At 44.0% G+C, this 23,895-nt stretch overlaps 1 long non-coding RNA gene across 1 annotated transcript in view; it reads left to right on the top strand.

The window, feature by feature from the left end:
• Positions 1-23,895, top strand: part of LOC117876447 — a 43,030-nt gene that overhangs the window by 4,933 nt on the left and 14,202 nt on the right. The gene's annotated exons all lie outside the window — the stretch shown is intronic.

Below are 23,895 nucleotides of genomic sequence, written 5' to 3'. Positions count from 1 at the left end.
TAGGTCCTGTGATGGTGTTGCTGGTGTAGATATGTGGGCAGAGTTGGCATCGAGGTTTGTTGCATGGGTTGGTTCCTGAGTTAGAGTTGTTATGGTGCGGTGCGTGGTTGCTGGTGAGAATATGCTTAAGGTTGGCAGGTTGTCTGTGGGCGAGGATTGGCCTGCCTCCCAAGGTCTGTGAAAGTGAGGGATCATTGTCCAGGATGGGTTGTAGATCACTGATGATGCGTTGGAGAGGTTTGAGCTGAGGACTGTAGGTGATGGCCAGTGGAGTTCTGTTGGTTTCTCTTCTGGGCCTGTCTTGTAGCAGGAGGCTTCTGGGTACACGTCTGGCTCTGTTGATTTGTTTCTTTATTTCCTTGTGTGGGTATCGTAGTTTTGAGAATGCTTGGTGAAGATCTTGTAGGTGTTGGTCTCTGTCTGAGGGGTTGGAGCAGATGCGATTGTACCTCAGTGCTTGGCTGTAGACGATGGATCGTGTGGTGTGACCGGGGTGGAAGCTGGAGACATGAAGGTAGGCGTAGCGGTCGGTTTTCGGTATAGGGTGGTGTTAATGTGGCCATCGCTTATTGGTACACAAGCCTGTTCCATGTTATCTGTGGAATGTTCCGGTATAGTGTATCTTGGTACCATGTTTATACTTTAACTATGCGAGGTGAATATATATTTATGCAACATCAGCCCTTTTCTTGCCAGCTTCTGTGAGTAGGGCCTGCCTCTGTCTCACAGCTTAACTTTGCTTTATGTTAGCAAAGTCTTAACCATTACTTTAGTTTGGTTCAGGCCTCAGGCCTCATACTGGGCCTTCATTAGGGCCTTCACTTACTACAGTGTACTCAGCAACTGGTTCTTCACTTGTTGTTATTATATGAAAGGGGAGTAAGAGATAAAGCTTTGACATACAATAGATACATGATTTTGTGGCAATTCTTTGTATAGGGACATATCACCAAAAATAGACCTACACCAACAGTTACTACAATAGTGGGTATGTGATAGGATGTACAAACTTCCCACTGGAGAAGAAGGGATTAAGGAGCTGCTGTGGGCCTAGGTGGCCCTGTCCCACCTCACCTGCACAAGCTGGAGGAAGAGTTTAAAAAGAGAATTAGAGTATCTCAGTGGCAGGCAGGCAGACAGAGGAGGTGAACTGACCTGTGCTCTGAACTCCTGGGAAGGAGCAGCACAGAAGCTTTTGCTGCCTAAGGTGATACTGACCTGACCAAGCCAGCAAAGGAGGGACTGGTGACTTTTGGAGGTCAGAAACTTTATTTTTGTGTTCAGTTCTTTACTCTGTGGGAAGAAGGGGCATTGCTAGGAAGTGATCCAAGGAGGCTGCTACATAGCACCCCAACATGCAGGGCTTAGCTTCCTGTCACTGAGCCCTGGATCAGAGCCATGTGGAGGTGGTGAGCCCAGGCTCCCCTTCCAACCCCTAAAGAGGGAAGACTCCAAGATCTTGACCCAAGGGGGAAGACCTGAAGCCCTTGCTGACTTCCACTTTGTTGGACTCTTTGTGAACCCCAAAAGGGGTGGACTTGAACATGTGACCCTGCCCGAGGGCTGAGTCACTGAAGGACAGACGATTGCTTGAGAAAGGGGAATGCCCAGGAGGAAGACAATTTGCCATACCTGTGCCTGACGAATAGGTGGCACTGGCAGTGAGAGTTCCCCTTCGCAGGGTGCTTAATATTCTTCCTAGTAGGATCTTAGTAACTGGTTCAGGTGTGAGAGCAGCACCCAGAGTTGTGTATTCAAGGCTGTTTTTCTATTTTTTGTTGTAGCCGTGTCGGTCCCAGGACATTAGAGAGACCAGGGGGTGAAGTAATATCTTTTATTGGACCAACTTCTGTTGACTTGAAGAAGAGCTCTGTGTTAGCTCAAAAGCTTGTCTTTCACCAAAAGAAGTTGGTCCAATAAAAGATATTACCTCAGCAATCTTGTCTTTCTATTTTCTGAAGTTATGTATTTAACATCATTGTGGGTCAGATCTTTCTTTCATTGAAGAGAAGGGTTTTTGGTTTTGTTTTTGTTTTAAATGGCATTTGATCAGATCCGGACATTGTTATATTCTCCTTCTGATAACCTTTTAGCATATGCTGAGGTTGTGTTAATGCTGGATGTTTCCAAAATGTAGGGTCATTTTGTAGCTGACTAGGTGCACAGCAGGGAAGCGGATAATTCATACACAGCTACACTTGCAGTTCCCTGTGCTAGGAGGGGTGTTGGGACTGTCCCCCTCCTCCTCCCATGATTCCTGGGGTGCAGCCCATCCCAACAGGGAAGGCAGTAGCCCTGCCTTCCTTCCACACTGGCCTGCAAAGCAGAATCAGTGCACAAGGGGGAGTATGCTGCATTCCCTGGGGACACATAGCAGTAGGTGGGCTTTCTGTGCATGCTGGGGAACTAAGGGAGCAATTTTGCCTTCCAGAGACAACATTCCTCCTAAAGCTTTGCTGAAGTGGTATGGCCCTACCCTGACCCTTTTTCTGGGCTGTGTGCAATGTACACAATCTGGCCAATAATAATTGACAACTCTCCACATTTTTATAGTGCCTTTCTCTGAAGAATCTCAAAGTGCTTTATGAAGATTAATTAAAGTTCTACAGCTGAAAAGTGCTTTTTAAAGCGCTAAGTATTATTATTTTTAATAATGAACTCAACCTCAAAATACCCCTTTGACTTAGGTGTCTATCTGAGCTATTTGTAGTTAGAGTTGGAAGACATTTTTTTGGCGAATAGTATATATGCTGAAAAATACATTTTGGGGGGCAGAGAAACTATTTGCAAATTAAGGTCGAATTCAGTGAATAGCTTTGCCAAAACACCAACCCCAAAAACATTTAGGAAATGTTAAAAACAATTCGTTTCAACATTTTCAAAAATAACCGTTTGGACATTTTTTTTAAACATTTTTTATGTGAAATGTCATTTCAAATTGAAGTTTCATTTCAAAATGTCATTTTGCAATGTTTCATTTGACCCAAACAAATTTTATTTTTTTCGTTTTGGTGAGGAAAAAAACCCCCCAAAAAACACCACTTTCAGTTTAAAAAAGGTGAGATTCTCATATAATACATGATTTCAGGTTCTGGGACAAAACACCAAATATTGTGAGATTCATAATAAAATTGTGAAAGTTGGCAACAATGTTTAAGAAAGCACTTCTAACTAAATGGCTCTCTGTTTCTCCATGTGTTGTTTGTCTTGACATAACTATGTACCCCCAGACAAATATTTTTGGCATAATTAATAGTTAAAAACTTCATCTTCAAATTTCCTCATTCATCTTAAATCTGAAATCCTAGACCTCTACCAGACTAATTAACTGGTTCAAAATGATTGAACATTGCTTAAAGTTAATTAACATGATAGTCATTTTGTGACAACTTGGTGTAAGTGTTCTGAAAGAAAGGCATGTTTAAAAGGATTTTAAATCCCAACTAAATGTACTAGAACAGCTCTATAGTTGCTAAACTTCATTACAGGTTTGGAGTGTGAAGGGTTAACTAGCTCAGAACAGGCTCAAAAAGAGCACATGGGGTTGCTCAAGGTCAACTCAGAAACAAAAACTGCAGAATGGAAAAAAAAAAGTGTGGCATGGGAGTGTGACAGCACATGCCCAAATAAGGAGAGGAAGAGGAGGAGGAGCTGGCATATTAATTAATTGAGAAGCTTCTGGAAGCTATATGAGGATCTTATACAAAATATAGAGGTGGGGGGATGAGGTGTTATATGTATGTCAGGACATGTAAAGTTTTCAGGGGGCACAAGAAGGAGAAAGCCAGTGCAGGGCAAAGAAGCAGATGAAAAACCCAAAGGAAACTAGAGTTTTCCTATGGAATCTATAGCCACACAAAAAGCAGGAGAAGTGGAAGTCAGGAACCAGCCACTCTTTAAGCAGGAGGCAATAAGGTGTTCAGAAAACACCAGACTGCTTGATTGCAAAAAAAAAAAAAAAAAAATTTGCTAAATTTGTCTTGTATGTTAATTGCTAAAACATATATTCATAATTATTTGGTTATTGTTCAAACATCCTAAAATGTGCTAGGTAACTGTAATGGGATTCACTCACCACTAGGGCACCCTGTTATAGCTAGGTCTGGGGAATCCACTCTCCTCTGGTCTAGCACAGGCACCCCCTTTTTTCGCTCACTCGCCCCATGGCCCATCTGACTCTCCAAGGCTTGAGGGGCTCTTTCTCTCTCACAGCCTTCTGGCTAGGTCACTGTAGTCTTCCCCTTCCAGAATAACAAAGTCTCAACAGACAAGCTGTCTGGGTGCCATTCAGGCAGTTTTCCCATTTAAGACTGTGCCACTTTCCCAGTGTCTGGTAAGGGAATCTGGGCATCCCTTCTACTCCAAGTTCCTGCCCAGGGACCCTACAATTAGCAAGCAAGGTCAACCCTTGCTGTCATTTCCCTAGGTTTCTTCCTATTCTGCCCTCGGCTAGCTTTCTTCTCCACCACCTCTCTGGTTATACACTTGCCTCATCAGGGCCTCTGCTCCTCCCTGGGTTTCCTCCTCTCTTTCCAATAGGCCCAGAGAGTGACTGCAGATTTCCACACCACAGCCCCTAATGCTCTCATTTCCAAGCTTTATACAAGCTCCTGCCCACATAGGCTCCATCTTCAGTTACTGCTTGTCTGCCAAGCTTAAAAATCTTTCCAGCTGCAGCCTACTAGATTAATTAGCTTCTTCCAAACCACCTTATCCCCTTCAAGGGTAGTGTGGGGTAAACCTTCATCACACCAACTAACGAAAAGCTGTGCTCCCTACATCAAAGATCATATGGTCTGAATTTAGCACAACAGAAGATATGAGTTAGTGATACACAAAGGGGAAGGGATTAAGGAGGATAGGGATGATCAGTAGTATGATCACATTCATTGAGGCAAGTACCCTCTTGAAAGTCTAGGTACATTTGTATCTTATCCTTCCCCTCCCCCCACAACCCTTATTGTACAGGTGAGAGGTCAGAAACGAGTCTATAGAAAGGAGTTGGATGAGGAAAGTAAAGTAATTCAGCAAATATGTTTGGAGAAGTTGTCCCAAACATAAGGGGTATGGTTGAAAAAGGTACAGAGATATTTGTGAGAGGAGAGCAAGGGGGATATCGAGTGTGGCGTTATTCTTCCATTCGTACTTAATACATATGATATTTGGGGAAATTCTTAAAGAGCATAAAACATTGCTAGGAAACAGAAGAGGAAGTGGTAATTTTGAGAGAGACAATATACAAGGGAGTTCTTATTAATAACATAGACCAATGGTCTGTCTAGCCCAGTATCCTGTCTTCCGACAGCGGCGGGTACCAGATGCTTCAAAGGGAATAAACAGAACAGGGCAATTTATCAAGTGATCCTTTCCCTGTGCAGTCCCAGCTTCTGGCAGTGAGAGGTTTAGGGACACCTAGAGCGTGGGGTTGTGTCCCTGAACATCTAGGCTAATAGCCATTGATGGACCTATCCTCCATGAACTTAAGTAATTCTTTTTTTTAACTCAGTTATGCTTTTGGCCGTCACAATATTCACTGGCAACGAGTTCCATAGGCTTGACTGTGCATTGTGTAAAGAAGTACAGTACAAACCTGTTTATGCGCTAATCCACTTAATGTGCGGTAGCGCCATGCCTTCCAGTGCTACCTATTTAATACGTGAGGGGGAGAGAGCAGCAACGTTAAAGTGCTGCTGCGGCAAAGGACCCTGCAGCGCTTTAAGGTCCCTGCCCCTTTTGCCTCCCCTCTCCCAATGGGCAGGGGGCCAAAGGGAGCAGCTGTCCTGGGGCCGGCGATTTAAAAGGGCCCGTAGCTCCGGACGCTGCTACCGCAGCAGCGGCGTCCAGAGCTCCAGGCCCTTTAAATCACCATGGGAACCCCAGGCGGCGCAGACCAGGCAGCCTGGAAGGGGTGGCTGGGGGATGCTGACCCCCTAGCCCTGCCCCTTCTGCCCAAGGCCTCGCCCCTTCTGGGGGCCAGAGCCGCCCCCGCCCCGTACCAATAAGTTACTTTCACCCCTGTGTAGTAATAATAATAATGTTTTTATTAGATATTTATTTGAATTTATATTCTTGCAAAGCGCCGTTATCAGATAGGCCTGCAGTATTTGGGATGCTGTGAATATGTATGTAAGCCTAGATAATTATACGTGTGTGTATATATAGATATCTTAAGATATTTCAGCATGGCCCTCTTAACCCGCGGTCGTGATGGCTTGACTCCCGACATCCGCACGTAAATGGGTCTGTACTATACTTCCTTATGTTTCTTTTAAATGTACTGCCTACTAATTTCATTGGGGACCTCTGGTCTTTGTGTCATGTGAAAAGGTAAATAACACTTCCCTATTCTCACACCATTCGTGAGCTTAGAGAGCTCTATCATATCCCCTTTTAGTCGTCTCTTTTCTAAACTGAACAGTACTAGTCTTTTTAATCTCTCCTCTTATGGAAGCCGTTCCATATCTCTTATAATTTTTAAAAAGCAACAGAGGGTCCTGTGGCACCTTTGAGACTAACAGAAGTACTGGGAGCATAAGCTTTCGTGGGTAAGAACCTCACTTCTTCAGATGCAAGTAATGGAAATCTCCAGAGGCAGGTATATATCAGTGTGGCGTTAACGAGGTTAGTTCAATCAGGGAGGGTGAGGTGCTCTGCTAGCAGTTGAGGTGTGAACACCAAGGGAGGAGAAACTGTTTCTATAGTTGGATAGCCATTCACAGTCTTTGTTTAATCCTGATCTGATGGTGTCAAATTTGCAAATATAATTTTTATAATTTTTGTTACCCGTCTCTGTACTTTTTGTAATTCTAAGGTATTTTTTTTGAGCTGGGGTGACCAGAATAGCAGGAAGTATTCAAGGTATGGTCGTACTATGGATTTATAGAGTGACATTATGATATTTTCTGTCTTATTATCTATCCCTTTCCTAATAGTTCCTAACATTCTGTTAGCTTTATTTTTTTTTTATTGCCACTGTACATTGAGCAGATGTTTTCAGAGAACTATCCACAATGTATCCAAGATCTCTTTCTTGAGTGGTAACAGCTAATTTAGATCCCATCATTTTAATGTATAGTTGGGGTTATGTTTTTCAATGTGCATTACGTAGCATTTATCAACATTGAATTTCATCTGCCATTTTGTTGCCCAGTCACCTTGTTTTGTGAGATCCTTTTTAACGCTTTGTGCTCAGCTTTGGACTTAACTATCTTGAGTAATTTTGTATTGTCTGCAAACTGTGCCACCTCACTGTTTAATGCTTTTTCCAGATAATTTATGAATATGTTGAGCAGCACTGATCCTGGTACAGATCCTTGGGGGATCCCACCGTTCACTTTTCTCCCGTGAAAACTAACCATTTATTCCGATCCTTTGTTTTCTATCTTTTAACCACTTACTGATCCATGAGAAGACCTTCCCCCTTATCCCATGACTGCCTACTTTGCTTAAAATTTTTAGTGAGAGACCTTGTCAAAGTTTTCTGAATTTCCAAGTACACTGGATCACCTTTTTCCACATTTGTTGATCCCCTCAGAGAATTCTAATAGATTGGTGAAGCATGATTTCCCTTTACAAAAGCCATGTTGACTCTTTCCCCTCCCCCCACCCCACCCCCCCGTCCCCCAACATATTGTGGTCATTTATTTGATAATTCTGTTCTTTACTATAGTTTGAACCAATTTGCCTAGTACTGAAATTAGGCTTACTAATTGCCAGGATCGTCTCTGGAGCGCTTTTAAATAAATCAGCAGCACATTAGCTATCCTCCAGTTATCTGCTACAGAAGCTGATTTAAATAATAGGTTACATATCACAGTTGGTAGTTCTGCAGTTTTGTATGAGAGTTCCTTCAGAACTCTTGGGTGAATACCATGTGGTCCTGGTGACTTATTACTGTTTAATTTATCAATTTGTTCCAAAACCTCTTCTATTGGCACCTCAGTCTAGGACAGTTCCTCAGATTTCTCACCTAAAAAGAATGGCTTAGGTGTAGAAATCTCTCACATCCTTTGCATCAGTCCTAACTTCAAAGAATTCATTTAGCTTCTCTGCATTGGCCTTGTCTTGCTCAAGGACTCCTTTAGCACCTCGGTGGCCCTACTGATTGTTTGGCAGAGTTTCTGCTTCCGATATACCCTCGAATATGTGGATATGGAAGTACGCATCCTGGAGGTCCAGGGGTGCGAACCAATCTCCTGGGTCCAGGGACGGAACAATAGAGGCTAGGGACACCATATAGAATTTGCAGCGAACCAGAAACTGGTTGAGATTCCGCAGGTCGAGGATGGGCCTGAGCCTGCCTTTTGCTTTCGGGATCAGGAAATACCGGGAGTAAAACCCCTTGCCTGGAATTCCCGAAGTACCCTCTCCACCGCACCCAGGGTGAGGAGGCGCGTCACCTCCTGATTTAAAAGGAGGGCGTGTTCTGGGTCCCCAGGGACATCCCGGGATGGAGGATGGTGTGGTGGGGGTGAATCGAACTGCAGCCTGTACCCCTTGGAGAGGATACTGAGGCCCCACCGGTCCGACGTTATACTGGACTAATGCACTCTGAAGGCCGATAAACGGTTGCCGATAAACGGTTGCCAAAAAACAACTTTATTAACTGGGGGGTTCCCCTGGCAACAGGCCAGGTGGCCCCCCGCAAAGTCAAAAACGCCTCTGCCTCTTGCCCTTCGAGGGGCTGGGGCGTGGGCCCGAACGGGACTGGTGCTGTGACCTACGCCACTGGTCCCTAGGCCTCTTAGGCAGGGCTCGTATCTGCCCCTTATGGGGGGAGTAGAGGGCAGAGTCTGGGTTTGTCCTTGGGTGGCGGGACATACAGGCCGAGAGTCTGCAGGGTCGTGCGGGAGTCCTTCATGCCGTACAGACGAGTGTCCATTTGGTCTGCAAATAATGCCTTGCTGTCAAATGGCAGGTCTTGCATGAGGGACTGGGATTCCACGGACAGCCCCAACAGTGAAAGCCACGACGCCCATCACATGGAGATAGCAGAGGCCATCAAACGAGCTGCAGTGTCAGCTGTATCCGAGGCCGCCTGGAGCGCTGTTTTTGCCGTTGCCGCACCCTCGTCGACTAGGTCTCTGAATTCCTTCCTGTCCTTTTCTAGGAGGGAAATCTCGAATTTTGGCAGGGACCCCCACAAGTTAAAGTCATACCTGCTCAGGAGTGCTTGATGGTTTGCAACCCTGAGCTGGAAACTTGCAGAGGAGTAAACTTTTTTCTCCAAAAGTGGCCAGTCTCCTGGCATCCTTGTCCTTGGGGGTGGGTGCGGGCTGGCCGTCTCTTTCCCGGTGGTTGATGGACTCTACAACCAGTGAGTTCGGGGTAGGGTGAGTGTACAGGTACTCATGCCCCTTTGTTGGCACAAAGTACTTCCGCTCTGCCTTCTTAGAAATGGGTGGCAGAGAGGCCGGGGTTTGCCAGAGTCCGATAGAAATGTTGGCAACCCCTTGGTGCAGGGGTAGGGCCACATGGCCCGGTGCTGAGGAGGACAGGACATTAAAGAAATTGTCCAATGGCTCCTCCATCTCCTCAGCCTGGATCTGGAGGTTGGTGGCTATGTGTCAGAGAAGCTCTTGATGATTCTTAAAGTCCTCCTGAGAGGGAGGAGGTGGCGCCGCTATGGACTCGTCCGGTGCTGACGAGACAACAGACACCACCTCTAGGGCATCGGGTGGTACCGGTGGGTCGCACTCCACGTCCGGGTCCGGGTGCAGTGCCAGTTGTTCGGTACCCGAGGACTGTTCTCGGTGCCGAGGCGGGGATGCCGAAGGCGCTTGGGATGCCCCAGCCACAGAGCGGAGCCTCACTGGTGCGGGCGCCTGGGGCCACGGTGCCCACTGGCACCACTGTCCTTGCCATGGCGCCCCTTGCCATGCTAGGGACCTCAACCTCCGACCTGCCTGGGGAGGGCTGGTGGACGCCCAGCGGCGGCTTTCCTCGGGACCGGGGGCCCGACTAGGGCAGCACGCCCAGTACTGGCAGGACAAGGATATCGCGTGCTGCCTGAGCTGGCTCCGGCGTCAACAGGATTCTCATAGTCGGAGAGGCACGCGCAGACAGGGCCGGACTACTCCGCTCCACTCGAGTCAGAGGTCTGGGTCCCGAGGGGGATCATGGGCTGCCCAACTCGGGTCCGGCCCCACCCCTGTCCTTGTCTCGGCGCCGCTGGGTCTTGCCTTGCTTCTTGGCCGGGAGCGGTGCCGACTGGTGGATGGGGCTTTGCTCCACACCGAGGACGCGGTGCCCAGCACCGGGTCGGGTCGACGCGCCGGGGCCAATGCCAACTCCATAAGCAGGGCCCGGAGTCGGATCTCACGTTCATGCTTAGTCCGGAGCTTGAAGGACTTACAGATTTTACAGTACTCACTTATGTGATTCTCGCCCAGACAGCGAAGACACTTAGAGTGTGGATCGCTTCTGGGCATGGAATTGCGACAGGAGTCACACGACTTGAAGCCTGGGGCTCGGGGCATGCCCCGAGCCAGGTCACTAACTGTAGAACTACTAACTGTCAAAGATCGTACCGCTAAGAAAAGACGCTGCAGCAATGCTGGAGCACAAGTTCCGACTACCTTCACTGGCAGCAAGAAGGAACTGAGGGTGGGGGGAGTGCGCAGCCCCCTTTATAGCGCGATATAGAGGCGCCACTCCAGGGGTCGCAGCGGGGCTCCCCCACTACGGGTACTGCTAAGGGAAAAACTTCCAGCACCGGTGCACGTGGCAAGCACACATACCTACTGGGAAATACACATGAGCAATCACTTGAAGAAGCAACAGAGGGTCCTGTGGCACCTTTGAGACTAACAGAAGTATTGGGAGCATAAGCTTTCGTGGGTAAGAACCTCACTTCTTGCATCTGAAGAAGTGAGGTTCTTACCCACGAAAGCTTATGCTCCCAATACTTCTGTTAGTCTCAAAGGTGCCACAGGACCCTCTGTTGCTTTTTACAGATTCAGACTAACACGGCTACCCCTCTGACACTTGAAGAAGAATCTCAGTGTTTTTTTTTAATCAGACTAAAAAGCCACGGCTTTACAAATAACAGCAAATATCACAAGAGTTGGCAATACTGCGATCTGTGACTACCATTCTCACAGGGGGAGTGTGGTACATAAGCAGGGAACCAATAGAAATAGAACTGTCAGGTGAGTCAGAGAGCAGGTCTACACTAAAAATTTACATTGGCACAGCTGCACCGAAGTGGCTGCGCTGCTGTAGCGCGTCTGGTGAAGATGCTGTAAGCCAACAGGAGAGAACCCCACCTTCGCGAGAGGCGGTAGCTATATCGGCGGGAGAGCTTCTCTCACCGACCTAGCACTGTCTACATTGGGGGTTAAGGTCAGTATAACTGTCACTCAGGGGTGTGGATTTTTCACACTCCTGAGCAACGTAGTTATATACTGAAGTAAGTATGTAATGTAGACCAAGCCATAGTGCTGGGCAGGAGGAGAGCTGAAGGATCAGCAGGTGCAGGGAAGGGCTGTCTTTGATTTCCTTGAGATCTGTAGATTTTTCTGTGAGCTTATCTCCAAAAATAAGATGGTAACATCCAATATTAGTGGGGAGTTTTAATCCAAGAGGATATTATGATTTCATTGATTAGATTTTATTTCATAGAGAAAATAAGATTATTTCTTATGAAAAATTTAGCAGAGGGTTAGTCAGTTTCTTAAATTTGCAATCAGGTGCTTAAAAAATAGAATAAGAAAAACAAAGCTAGTTACAGGCTTTAATCTTAGAACCAGTTCTGTTCTCAGTTTCAGACGTGTAAATCTAGAGCAACTCCATGGACTTCAGAAATCAGATTTTATACCACTCTAAGTGAGAGTAGACTTTAGACTGAATTCTCTGTTGTAAATGAAATCATTTTTTGAACATATTCACCTTTCCAATAAATCAATAATGTGAGTGAAAAGTAGTCTACAAACAAAAATAGTTAAATCTCTCTCTCTTTATACAGACATATTTAATTTGCTCCTCAAACAACTATTCAGTAATTTAAATACCGGAGTCTAGTTTATTTAAAAAGATCTGTATATATTGCAAGGACTTGATCTAAAGCCCATTAAAGTCAATGGGAGTTTTTCCTTTGACTCTTGGGAGCTTTGGATCAGGCCCTAAATGGAAAAAAAATCTGTACAATTAAACAAAATGTAAACAATTAAAGCAGTTGGGGCCATGATGTATTTAAAGATTCTGGGCAAATAAGTCCACATTGCTATCTGCACATTAACAACACAGTATAGTTAGCATGTTACTTTAAAAATATTAATTTAATTTATTTACATTTATAAAAACCTCTATAGATGCCTCCCTTATGCTTTGAGGACCTATTACATAAATAAAATACACAATATAAACATCAATACAATATAAAGAATGGCTCATCCCATCTCGACACTTCTAGCAACTATAGTGAGGCTAATAAAGTCAGAGGAAGAACATAACATAAGGTTAAAACAAGTTCTGAATGCTACTGAGGCTACATTATGTACTCCTGGGGGAATTCTGCACCAAAAAATTAAAAATTCTGCTCACAATATTTTAAAATTCTGCATTTTTTTGCCAATATAATGCAATATAATCCAGCTAGTTTCAATTATTTTGGTAATTTATTTAAATTACAATGCAATGGATGGAGAATGGGAGTGGGGAGCATTGAAGGAAATCACCCCCCCCGTCTTATAGTAATATAGCTAGTATTGACCCTTTACTTCTAATTATTAGTCAACAAATATATATAGCCATATGCTCAGTGTTATATCACAGGTAACTGCAGAGCAAGTGAGGGCTGGGGACTCAAATTCACAAATTATACTGGCTACTGACCATCTCCAAAAAGGTCAGTAGCAAACAGTTCATGGAGCACATCTTGATAGGAAAATTTTTCAGTCCAAAAATTTAGACCATTTCTAATCACCAAAGCACCATAAGCATTTATAAGGGTAAGGCCGCACTGCCCTTTACAATAAGGCTCCTTTACACCACTCTGGCAATGTAAAGAAGCTTTAAAATGTTTATACCTGTTTTATACTCCTGGAGGAATTCACTAAAAACAATGGGAACAATTAATTAAGCAGGCAGGCTGCTACATTCTCCTCTGCCTGTGGGAACAGAGCCTGCCCCACGCCTACCTCCTCAGAAATACCCCAAAGCCCTGCCCCTCCATGCTGAGCGTGCTGCAATAGCAAGCAAGAGGGACAGAATGTGTGTCTCTTTCTCTCACACACAACTACCCAGCCCCCGCCCTCCGGGAGTGATTTACATCTCTACCGGCTGCTCTGGGTGCCCAAACTGACCATCTGCTCTGCCAAGGAGTGGGCACATGACCATTTTTGTGGCTTCCCCTTGCTTTTCCATCAGAAGTCATTTTTCTGCAGTTAAGCAAGAAATCTGTGGGGGCCATGAATTCTGCGCATGCGCAGTGACACAGAATTCTCCCAGGAGTAATTATGGCATATTACTGATAGAAGGTAGATGCAGAAAAAGTCAAAGTTCAAGTGTCACCACCTAAAAATGTATTAGAAGTAATGGTTCCCTGTGATGATAAAATTTTAGAGCAAATTCGTACCTAACTTATCCCCCACAGCTCATGCTCTGTATAAACAGATTAAAACAGTTTCTCTTTGGAATTTGGGTAAAGCACAGGAGTATATGCTTTACCATTGTCACATGTGAGCCCCTATGGTTGTGAAAATATTGTTGTGTGTGTGAACTAATGTAGGGTTGAGCCTATCAATACAGTTGTCATTTCATTTTGAGTCTAAGGGCTCAAATGCTGAGCTATCCCCATGGGAATAGAAGGCACTAAAAACAGTGGAAGTTCCACTGTGCAGGGTTAGAGTTCTGTGCAAGGGAAATCTAATGGAGCAGTTTGGTAATGTTGAGGCATTGCACAGAAGTAGCTTATAGATAATGATTAATGTAGATCAATAGGTTTAAATCCCTGTTAAGGAAGTGTACAGGTTTTCCAGTTGCAGCTATAATAGTTAATGGGCTATGGTAGAAGTAGTGGAGTAGCTACAATATTGCTTTGCCAACTCAGTATCAGGTTTATGGTTTCAAAATAAAAAAACGGCTACCCATTCACAGCACAAAACTGATTACTTTTGGCAGCTGAACCATCTTGTGAGATTGCACAAGCTTAAGCAGGGTTAGGTCTGGTTAGTAAGTAGCAGGGATACCTCCAAGGAAAAGGCATGATGCTGCAAGGAAGGGGTGGTTGTAATTCAATAATGATCACTCTTCCTGCCAAGTCTATACTTCGGGTAGATACAGGAAAACCTGTGGAAGATTTTTAGAATTCTTAGTATCTAGAGAATGTAGTGATTCGGCTTCATTACCCTCTTACGTTTTTGAAAGATGACCTCCTGAGGACTCCTGAAAAGGTGCATCCTGAGTTCTGTATGACCCAAGGGCCACCACAGTTGAATTGGCCATAAGGGCCATAGTTTGGAATCCCTGTTTCCAAGACTGGAAAAAGGCAGTGTATTATAGTTAGGACCTTACCAAATTCACAGTCCATTTTGGTCAATTTCACGGCCCTAGAATTTTAAAAATAGTAAATTTCATGATTTCAGCTATTTAAATCTGAAATGTCATGGTGTTGTAATTGTAGGGGTCCTGAAAAGGAGTTTTGGGGGTGTCACAAGGTTATTGTAGGGGCGGGTGTAGTATTGCTACCCTTACTTCTGCACTGCTGCTGCTGGTGGCGGCGCTGCCTTCAGAGCTGGGTAGCTGGAGAGTGTCAGCTGCTGGCCGGGAGCCCAGCTCTGAAGGCAGAACCACTGCCAGCTCTAGCGCAGAAGTAAGGATGGCATGATGTGATATTGCCACCCTTACTTCTGCGCTGCTTACTGCAGAGCTGGGCCCTCAGTCAGAAGCCGCCACTCTCCAGCCACCCAGTTCTGAAGGCAGCAGCGCAGAACTAAGGGTGTTCTAGAACTAAGAACTTCTACACTGCTGCTGGTGGTATGCTGCCTTCAGAGCTGGGCGCCTGGACAACAGCTGCCGCTCTCCAGCCACCCAGCTCTGAAGGCAGCACAGAAGTAAGCATGGCAATACCACAACCCCCCTAAAATAACTTTGTGACACCCCGCTCCCCCTCGCAACTGCCTTTTGGGTTAGGACTCCCAATTTGAGAAACACTGTCTACTCCATGAAATCTCTATAGCATAGGGTAAAAGCATACAAAAGACCAAATTTCACAGGAGGGAAGACCAGAATTCACGGTCTGTGATGCGTTTTTCATGGCCAGGAATTTGGTAGGGCCGTAATTATAGCGTACTGTAGGGCACTAGGTCAGGACTCAGGAGTTCTGTTCCTGATTCTGCCACTGCCTTGCTGGATGTCCTCTCCTACTCTTATTATATTGTCTATGTAGATTGTATTCTCATTGGGAGGGGGACTGTCTCTTCCGGTGTTTTTTTTACAGTGCCTGACAACAGGGGGCCCAGATCTCAGTTTGATTCTGCTGTAATACAAATAATAATGTTAATAATGAAAGGACTGACCACTGTCTAAGAGATCAGGAAACCAACACCATGAGCCAAGGAGGGGGAAGATCTATCCATATGAAGGACCTAGGTCTTGGATCTGTAAGGCCATGTCTGAAGAGGATAGATACCTTTGGATCTGAGATTCTAGTGGTGCTGAAAAAACTCTAGATAGATTTGACAGATCCTTCGAGAAGTCTTAGTTTTGAATAATTTCTCTTTGGACCTTGGAATCCAGATGCCTGAATTGGATCCAGAGAATCCTGTCTTGATGAGTGTTGAATCCAAGGACTAGCCAATTCCAAGGACCTGCTCAGTAAACGTTCCCCAACTTCCAGTTGGTGGATAAAGCTACCAAGCAAAACCAAAGAGCTCTTGATACAAACCTCACTCCCTTGTAGTACAGATAGACTGGGATCCCACGCTGATGAGCAAATGAGTGCACCTGGCAACCAAAAGACTGTATGCACGATCCAGGGGTTATGGGTTGCTCTGGGACAAGGCCAGATCCAGAGTGTCTTCTGTACAATGAGAAAATCAACTCTATGTGCTAGATTTAGCGCATACTTTAGAGACCTCTGCCTTCAGTGTATTGATACTTTTAAGCAACTTCCTTTTTTATTAGAGAGAAATGGATAGTGGTCCTGAGGATTCACCGTGCTCTCCAAGTGCTACTGAAACTGAAGCTTTCCCTTCTTATTCAGGAGATGATTCTGAAGGTTTTGAATCAGATAACTCCGAGACCTTTTATACAGAAGGCGAAGCAGACATTTTTTTGTACAAATACCTTGAGGTGCCTTTCCCATTCACCTCTAGCACTGAGAACAAAGGCTGCACAGGCCCAATCTGCTTGAGTTGCATTATCAGGTATTGTGCTGGTCTGTGAGGGAAATTTTGTTTTTACATAAAGCATATTGCTTGAAGACAGTTCTCTGAATCCAACACCACTGGATCCTACCATTAGTAAACACTCCAATTTAAAATTATGTAAACAAATACTATCTAAAAAAATTAGCAACTATGGAAATTTAAGGTAACTTCCCTAAATGCACAACCGAAGATAAATAGATGGGTCTGAGATCACTTCCACTGGTGGAATGGGAGGACTTGCGGATGGTTAGAATATGGAACCTTTTATAACTGTTGTTAGATCATTGAACTGATAGGTCAGTGTGAACATGTCCCCTAATGGTTATATTGCTGTAGAATGATTCCTAGGACTGCAAAGCCCATCATGTGACTCCTGTAGTGGGGAAACTATAGAGGATTGTCCATGAAGGAGAAATACAAAGCCCTACTGCAATCAGATCCACGTGGGTGGAACACGGTGCCCACACAGAGTCCCATTAAAGTCAAAATTGAGGCTCAAATCTGAAATGAGTTCAGCATCCCAAATCACATTCTGATATTGCATCTGCATGATTCATAGGAACCAAGTCAAAATATAATTGGCCTCTGTAAGTGGTTGCACTCTGCCATAGCACCCCCTATCATCAGAGTATCACATTGCAGGAGTTCTTGCCCTATCAGCCATTTGCCTTTGTGCACAGTTCAGACGTCCAACCTGAGACGTGTCCTGTTCAGATCCCTTTGGAGGTAAAAATGTTTAGTTGAGACACTTTAGACATTAGTTTAATCAGCCATGTGTCTGGCCTCTGTCTTCATTTCCCTTTCTGGGCTGCTCGGAAGTCTTCTCCTCCAGCTCCAGTATTGAGCACTAGCAGTGTCATCCTTAGGTGTTCGTTCTCCTGCAGACACTGGCACTAGCCCCTTCCCAAAATCATCCTGTTCTCTGTGGTTCCTCCCCACAGACTGAATGCTTTCAGCCTTTTAGGAGACTCAGGTGTCCATTAAGTTATCCCATGATGCCCCTTAGTCCACTCCCTCTAGCTAAGAAACAACTGATTAATTACAGCACAGGTGTAGTAGATGAGACTAACAGGCTTTTACCCCTTTTTAGCCGATAATAAGGTGTCACTGCATCACAGCCTCTTAAAATTCTTCCCTCTCAAAATAAAAAAATAAAGAGAACTTAAGGTGTTGTGCATGGAAAAAACAATAAAAATGTTTAGATTTTCAAAATTAAGCACATACTAGAAAAATTACTCATCAGAGAACTGCATAGAGGAAGTGTAAATAAGATGTATGTTAAAACTGAGCTGCATCGAGGGTATCTTTAAATTAAATTAATAGAATTCTAGCAAGTCTATAAAACTAGTATGTTGGTTTCATTGTGTATTACCTGTATACAGATCAGTAATGCCCTGTGACATTAAATCCAAAATATTATTACAAATCCTGGGGGAAATTACACTGCAAACAACATATGACCCTCAGCTCCTCCATATAGGCATCATTCAAAGCAGATTGTGTACACAATTGTATATAATTATACATTGTATATATTATATATAAGGAATACCAGGCTATTGATGTGACATTATACTACCTACCAGCTCAGTTACATTGCTGTAAAGAACTATCCTTCTGCTGAGGCTCTTTGATGAAACCCACCCATGGAGTGAAACTCTTGAGACCATAGGAAAGAATAAATGGGAATTGATCCTATCTGGGCAGCAGCCAGTGCTTCAGAGAGTATGCTGTAATATAACATCCTTGTATGAAATCTGGCCCATTTCTACCATTAAAAGCAAGTGACTCTTAACAGCTGGAGACACTGTTTCAGTGTAACCATGGAGGCCAGAAGCATTGAGTATTTGTGCTTGTTGGACACTTCCCCCCTCTGGTGAGGAATAAGATGACTCTACCTGTTGCAGTGCTGAACAACATTGCTATCTATGATGCTTTGCGGAACGTCTCACTGAAGTCAGTGGTAGATATCCTCTCCTTCAATTGTCAAGCAATTTATGTTTGAAATCCCAAGAGTGAGATTTTTGCTATTTTGTGACAAAAACTATGGTAAAATATAGTTACAGTGGAGAGTATTTAGGGTATAAATAAGCTTCTGGTTTTGGGTGTACTTCATTTTGGAGGACTGGTGGTTTATTTTAGCAATTTTGAGTTTGATGTAGTTGTCCAAAAATTTCAGTTTTTCAGAGCTCTCTCTTCATATATACTGTAATGAGTAATCTCTTTGTCAAGTTTCCTAGAGTGCTTTAACATACCACTGTTTCAAACAATACTAATGCACAAGGGAACCTTTTAGTGTGCACCAGCAGGGTCTACATGGACCAATTAATGCACCACATTAGTGTACTTTATAAATTAAACCCCCATGATCTGCATTATTCTCCATGTAGACAAGCCCATAGATACAAGTAACCATTTCTGGCGTTTATTGTATAAACACAGATTTTTTTTTTAAAATTAGGTGTGTTTTATTGGTGTTTATCGGTTAAAACAAAAAATTAGAAACCCTAGGTATAAAATATTAAACAGGGATGTTGTAATTATCCAAAAAATAACCACTATAAACCCAGGAAACTCAATACCAGGAATAGTGCCTCTCAGCTCTGCTTGCTGGCAGATTGAAATTTCTGTGCTCTACCTCTCTGCCTTACCGCCCTACACGTGTGAGGTGGACCCTGAGGACTCATGAAAGCCCAGAAGATGCCCCCACCTCTCTGAACATAAATTCCTTCCCTTCCATCACAATGGGCCTATTGAAACCACTGGGCCTCTTATGGGGACCAATGCTATAGGGTACCTGTCTGGAAAAGGCCACATTTGGAATACCTACCTGTGCCACATCAGCCACCAGTACCATTGGTCTCCCCAGTACAGGAGGAGCGGTGGCTACTGATGGAGAAGTAGACACCTCATTCATACAAGTCCTCTTCCTCCCTTGATGAAGCAGTGATGCCACCATCACCTTCCTGTGAAGATGATTTTAGGACCTTTCAGGACCCAATGAAGTGACATGTGGAGTCCCTTCAAATCTCCATGGAGGAGGTACAAGAGTCTCAGCACTCGCTTGTGGACATTTTTTATACGACTACCACCCATAGAGTAAAAAAGCCCTCCCCTTAATGAGGCTCTTTTGTCGCCTGCCCATAATCTGTGGCAGATCCCTGCCACACTCAGGCCTACCTGCAAATTGGCAAGCAGAGTCAGAGAGAAATGGTCACATTTGTTCAAAATCCACTTCCTCCAACAAGGAGGATAAATGCCTAGATCTCCTCAGCAGGAATCGTTACTCGTCCGCTGCTCTGCAGTTTTAGGTAGCGAACTATCGGGTTCTGATGGCAAAATAGGACTTCAAAGACTATTCTAAGTTTACTCATTTTATTGACCACTTGCCATTTGGGAGCAGTACTAAATTCTCATTTCCAAAGGCCAGCTCATCACCAAAGCTTCCTTGCAAGTTGCCCTTAATGCTGCTGACACAGCTTCATAATCTGTAGCCACCACTGTTATGTGATGAGCATCCTGGCTCCAGTCTTCTGGCCTCCCTAGGGAGATACAAAACATGGTGGAAGACCTCCCTTTTGAAGGGCCTAAGATTTTCAGCAACGATATGATACTTCACTCCACTCCCTCAAGGGGAACACTGAGGTCACTTGGGATTTATGTGCCTAGAACAAAGAAGCGTTTTAGTAAATCGCAGACAACACATTGCTCCTGACCATTCGACTACCACCTGTACCCTACCTATTCCAGACATATGGAACCACCTAGAAGAAGGTTCAAACCTCAAAAGAAGAGACCATCCTCTACAGCGACTTCCCTACCTATGCCTTCTTCTAAATGACTATTTTGACATACTGGTCAAGTTAACAAACATCCCTCTCCTCCAGATCTGCTGTGCCAATCTGCCATCCACCACGGCCTTCTGGGGACCACCTATCCCATGTTCTAGCTGCTTGGGAATTTATCAACACAGAGAAATGGATGCTAGAGGTGGTTTCTATGTGAAATAATATCCATTTCCATTCTATTCCCCCCTCCACCCCTCCCTTGAGGGTTTCTTAAAGCAGGAGGTCCAGTTCTTCATGTCTGGGGCCAATATATCTAATTCCTCGAGAATTAGTTGGAAGAGGGTTTTATTCCAAATATTTCCTGGTCCCCAAAAGAAATGGCATCTGGAGGCCAATCTTAGACCTCAGGAACCTGAGCATCTAATTTTGCAGCACTTCAGGATGGTGACTGTTATCCTTAGCCTTCAGGATGCACATTTTCATATTGCTATGCACCCTTCCCACAAACACTTTGTGCTTTGTCATAGGCACAGAATATTGTCAATATCGTGTCCTTCTCTTCGGATTCTCCAGAGCCCCAGAGGTTTTTATGAAGATCTTCACAGTAGTCGCGGCTCACCTGTGTCAATGGAGTATAGCAGTCTTTCCCTGTCTGGACGACTGGCTCCTTAAGGGGCATTCTGCTCTGGAGGTCCAGTCAGCAATCAACAAGGCCTTAGCCCTGTTTCAGTCCTGGGCCTACATATCAACCTGGGAAAGCCCACATTAACATCCATTCAGCAGAGAGAGTACAGGGCAGTTCCAACGAAATCTAACTGCCTGAGGATGGATTCTCTACCATGTTCAGGCCAATCACTACTCTACACTGGAGTCCTCAGACAACAGTAAGGGCCTGTCTTCAACTCCTAGGTCTCATCTGGGCTTCACCATTTATTACACCACGTGTGAGACTACATCTCTGATACCTTTAGGCCTGACTCAAAACCATGTACATGTTAAACAGACACAGCCTTGCCAAATGAATTTTTTTTTTTAATTAATGGAGATATCCTATCTCCGAGAGCTGGAAGGGACCTTGAAAGGTCATCAAGTCCAGCCCCCTGCCTTCACTAGCAGGACCAAGTACTGTTTTTGCTCCAGATCCCTAAGTGGCCCCCTCAAGGATTGAACTCACAACCCTGGGTTTAGCAGGCCAATGCTCAAACCACTGAGCTATCCCTCCCCCCAGTGATGGAAAGACCACCTGAAGGTCTATGTGGGAACCCCCTCCCAAGCACACCACCTTTCCAGCATCTGAAGTATTGTAGTACAAATTACCCTTCTATTAGCATGCAGCTTTGCAAAAAATACTAGTAAATAATAGTCTGATATGAAACTTAGATACTTTTTGGTTTAAAAAAAACAACAACAACAAACCACCAAAAACCTGGGATCAGGTCTAAAAACCATCTTGTCCTTATGAAAAATAGTAAATGACAGATTAGCCATCAAAGCATGCAATTTGCTGACCCTTTCCTGGCTGATGTTATAGCAATAATAAACAGTTTTAATAGGTAAGTAAAATAAAGGACACTGCCGGTTCAAAAGGATCTTTTAAGCCTAGTTAAGACCAAATTAAGGTCCCAAGTTGGAACCGGATCCCCCAAAGGGATATATATATATATATATATATATATATATATATATATATATATATATATATATATATGTTAGACAACCCCTTGATAAACCCTGTATTGTGCACAATACAATCTACCATCAATCAAAATAGGATAGGCTGAAAGACTCACCAGGGAATAGAAGCTGTAATTGGTGAATCAGATTTTCCTAGCATCCAAAAAACAAACCTAGTCCAGCTCAAATAATACTTATTTGTACACTGTTTTCTAGAATTGAGCAATACATTTGGAACCAACGAGGAACAGGATTGTCCAAGATTAGGCAAATTCCAATAGTCCAGGTCATCAGATGGAGAGATTGAGGGTCCAGATGAGGGATCCTGCCCTGCTGCTGCAACAACATGTCTTGAGACACACTTGTAATCTCCATCCTATAGGCCATATACTAGTGCTATCTTGGTCAAGCTGAGACTATCAGGGTTATTCTTCCCGTCTTGAGGTATCTTCACCACTTTCCGAATAAACTGAAAGGGGGAGGGGAAGCATACAGAAGGCCCTGTTTCAAATACAATAGGAAAGCGTCTGAGAGGGACTGATTGTCCTTCCTGCTCTTGATCAAAAGAGACAATGCTTTTTGTTGAACCTTGTTGCAAACTGGTCTACAACAGGCTAATCTCATCTAGAGAAAACTTGTACCACTTGATCCTTCAGGGAACATTCATTCATCTGACAACCGTCCTTACTGAGATGATCTGCTAACACATTGCTAAATGCAGGACTACTGGATAGACGTTATAAAGTATGTACCAATCCCATAAATTGACTGCCTCTGCATATAATAGGGAAGAATGTGTGCCTCCTTGCTTGTTGACATAATACATAGCGGTTGTATTGTCCTTTACTACCTGAACACCCTTCCCCTTTATATGAGGAAGAAAAGATCAGAGAGCCAAACAAATGGCTCTTAATTCCAAAACATTTATAAGCAGTTCTTTTGTTGAGACACCCAGTGGTCTCTGGATAAAATGACCCAGATGAGGTCCCCATCCCTTGTTGGATGCATCAGAGGTTATCATGACAGATGGTGAAAGGAGACTGAACAAGACACCTCTAAGAACATTTGATATACCTGTCAACAAATTTAGAATGTTTTGAGGCATGGTGAAAAACATCTGAAGACTATCCAGAGTAGGTTTGTAAACTTGAGATATTCAAAGCTGCATTGACATCATTGTGAGGCATGCAAATTGAGTAGATAAGCGGTTGCTGTCATGAGACACCCCCCCAGATTCAAAAAGAAAATCACTTTCTGGGATCAACTCTGTCTTCCAAAATCTTCCAGAAGGAAAGTTCTTCCTGCTCCTGAGTCCAGTATAGCGCTGATTAAATTAATTCTCTGGAGTTTGGGCAGAGATATGACTGTTCAGAAACAGTCCCAAGTCCGTAAGAAGGGAGGTTATAAACTTGATGTGAAGTAGGAGATCCTAACATGAAGATTTTAGCAGCCATCACCCAAATATGATTAACAAAGATACCGTTCTCTATGCACTGCCACTATAGAAAAGGAACTTTGTAAGGCCTCTTGGCATTTTAGAAAGCCCAAATGTTGTAGGACTTTGTCCTGAAAATGTCTTTGTCCAACTACAAAACAAAGATGCTTCTGGTGATTTGGGTGGATAGAAATATGCATCCTTGAAATCAAGAGTTGTGAAATAATCCTTAACTGAAAGCAAAGGAATTATGGAAACTAGGGTTAGCAGTCAGAACTGGAACTTCTGAATGAACCTATTCAATTTTCTTAAATCTAAAATTGGATAGAAACTCTTATTTTTTCCTTCTGTACCAGGAAGTATCTTCAATAAAACCCTTAATCCCACAGATCAGTATCTTCCTGACAGTGCCGATGAGAAGCAGTTTCTGAATTTCTGATAGAAGACCTTTGTGAGAAAGTTCCCTGAAAAGGGAAAGGTAGAGAGAATTGAAAGGAGGTACATTTTCTAATTGTATTACACAGCCTTTTTCTAGAATATCTAGTACCCATTTGATAACTGGAGACTTATTACATTGGACAATGAAATGAGCTAGCCTATCTCTAAACAAAGGAAGGGACATATCCTC

Source organism: Trachemys scripta, chromosome 4 (assembly GCF_013100865.1).
Source record: "Trachemys scripta elegans isolate TJP31775 chromosome 4, CAS_Tse_1.0, whole genome shotgun sequence".
NCBI lineage: Eukaryota > Metazoa > Chordata > Testudines > Emydidae > Trachemys > Trachemys scripta.
Note: the sequence above shows the minus strand (reverse complement) of the source record. Positions and strands in the feature narration are given on the sequence as shown.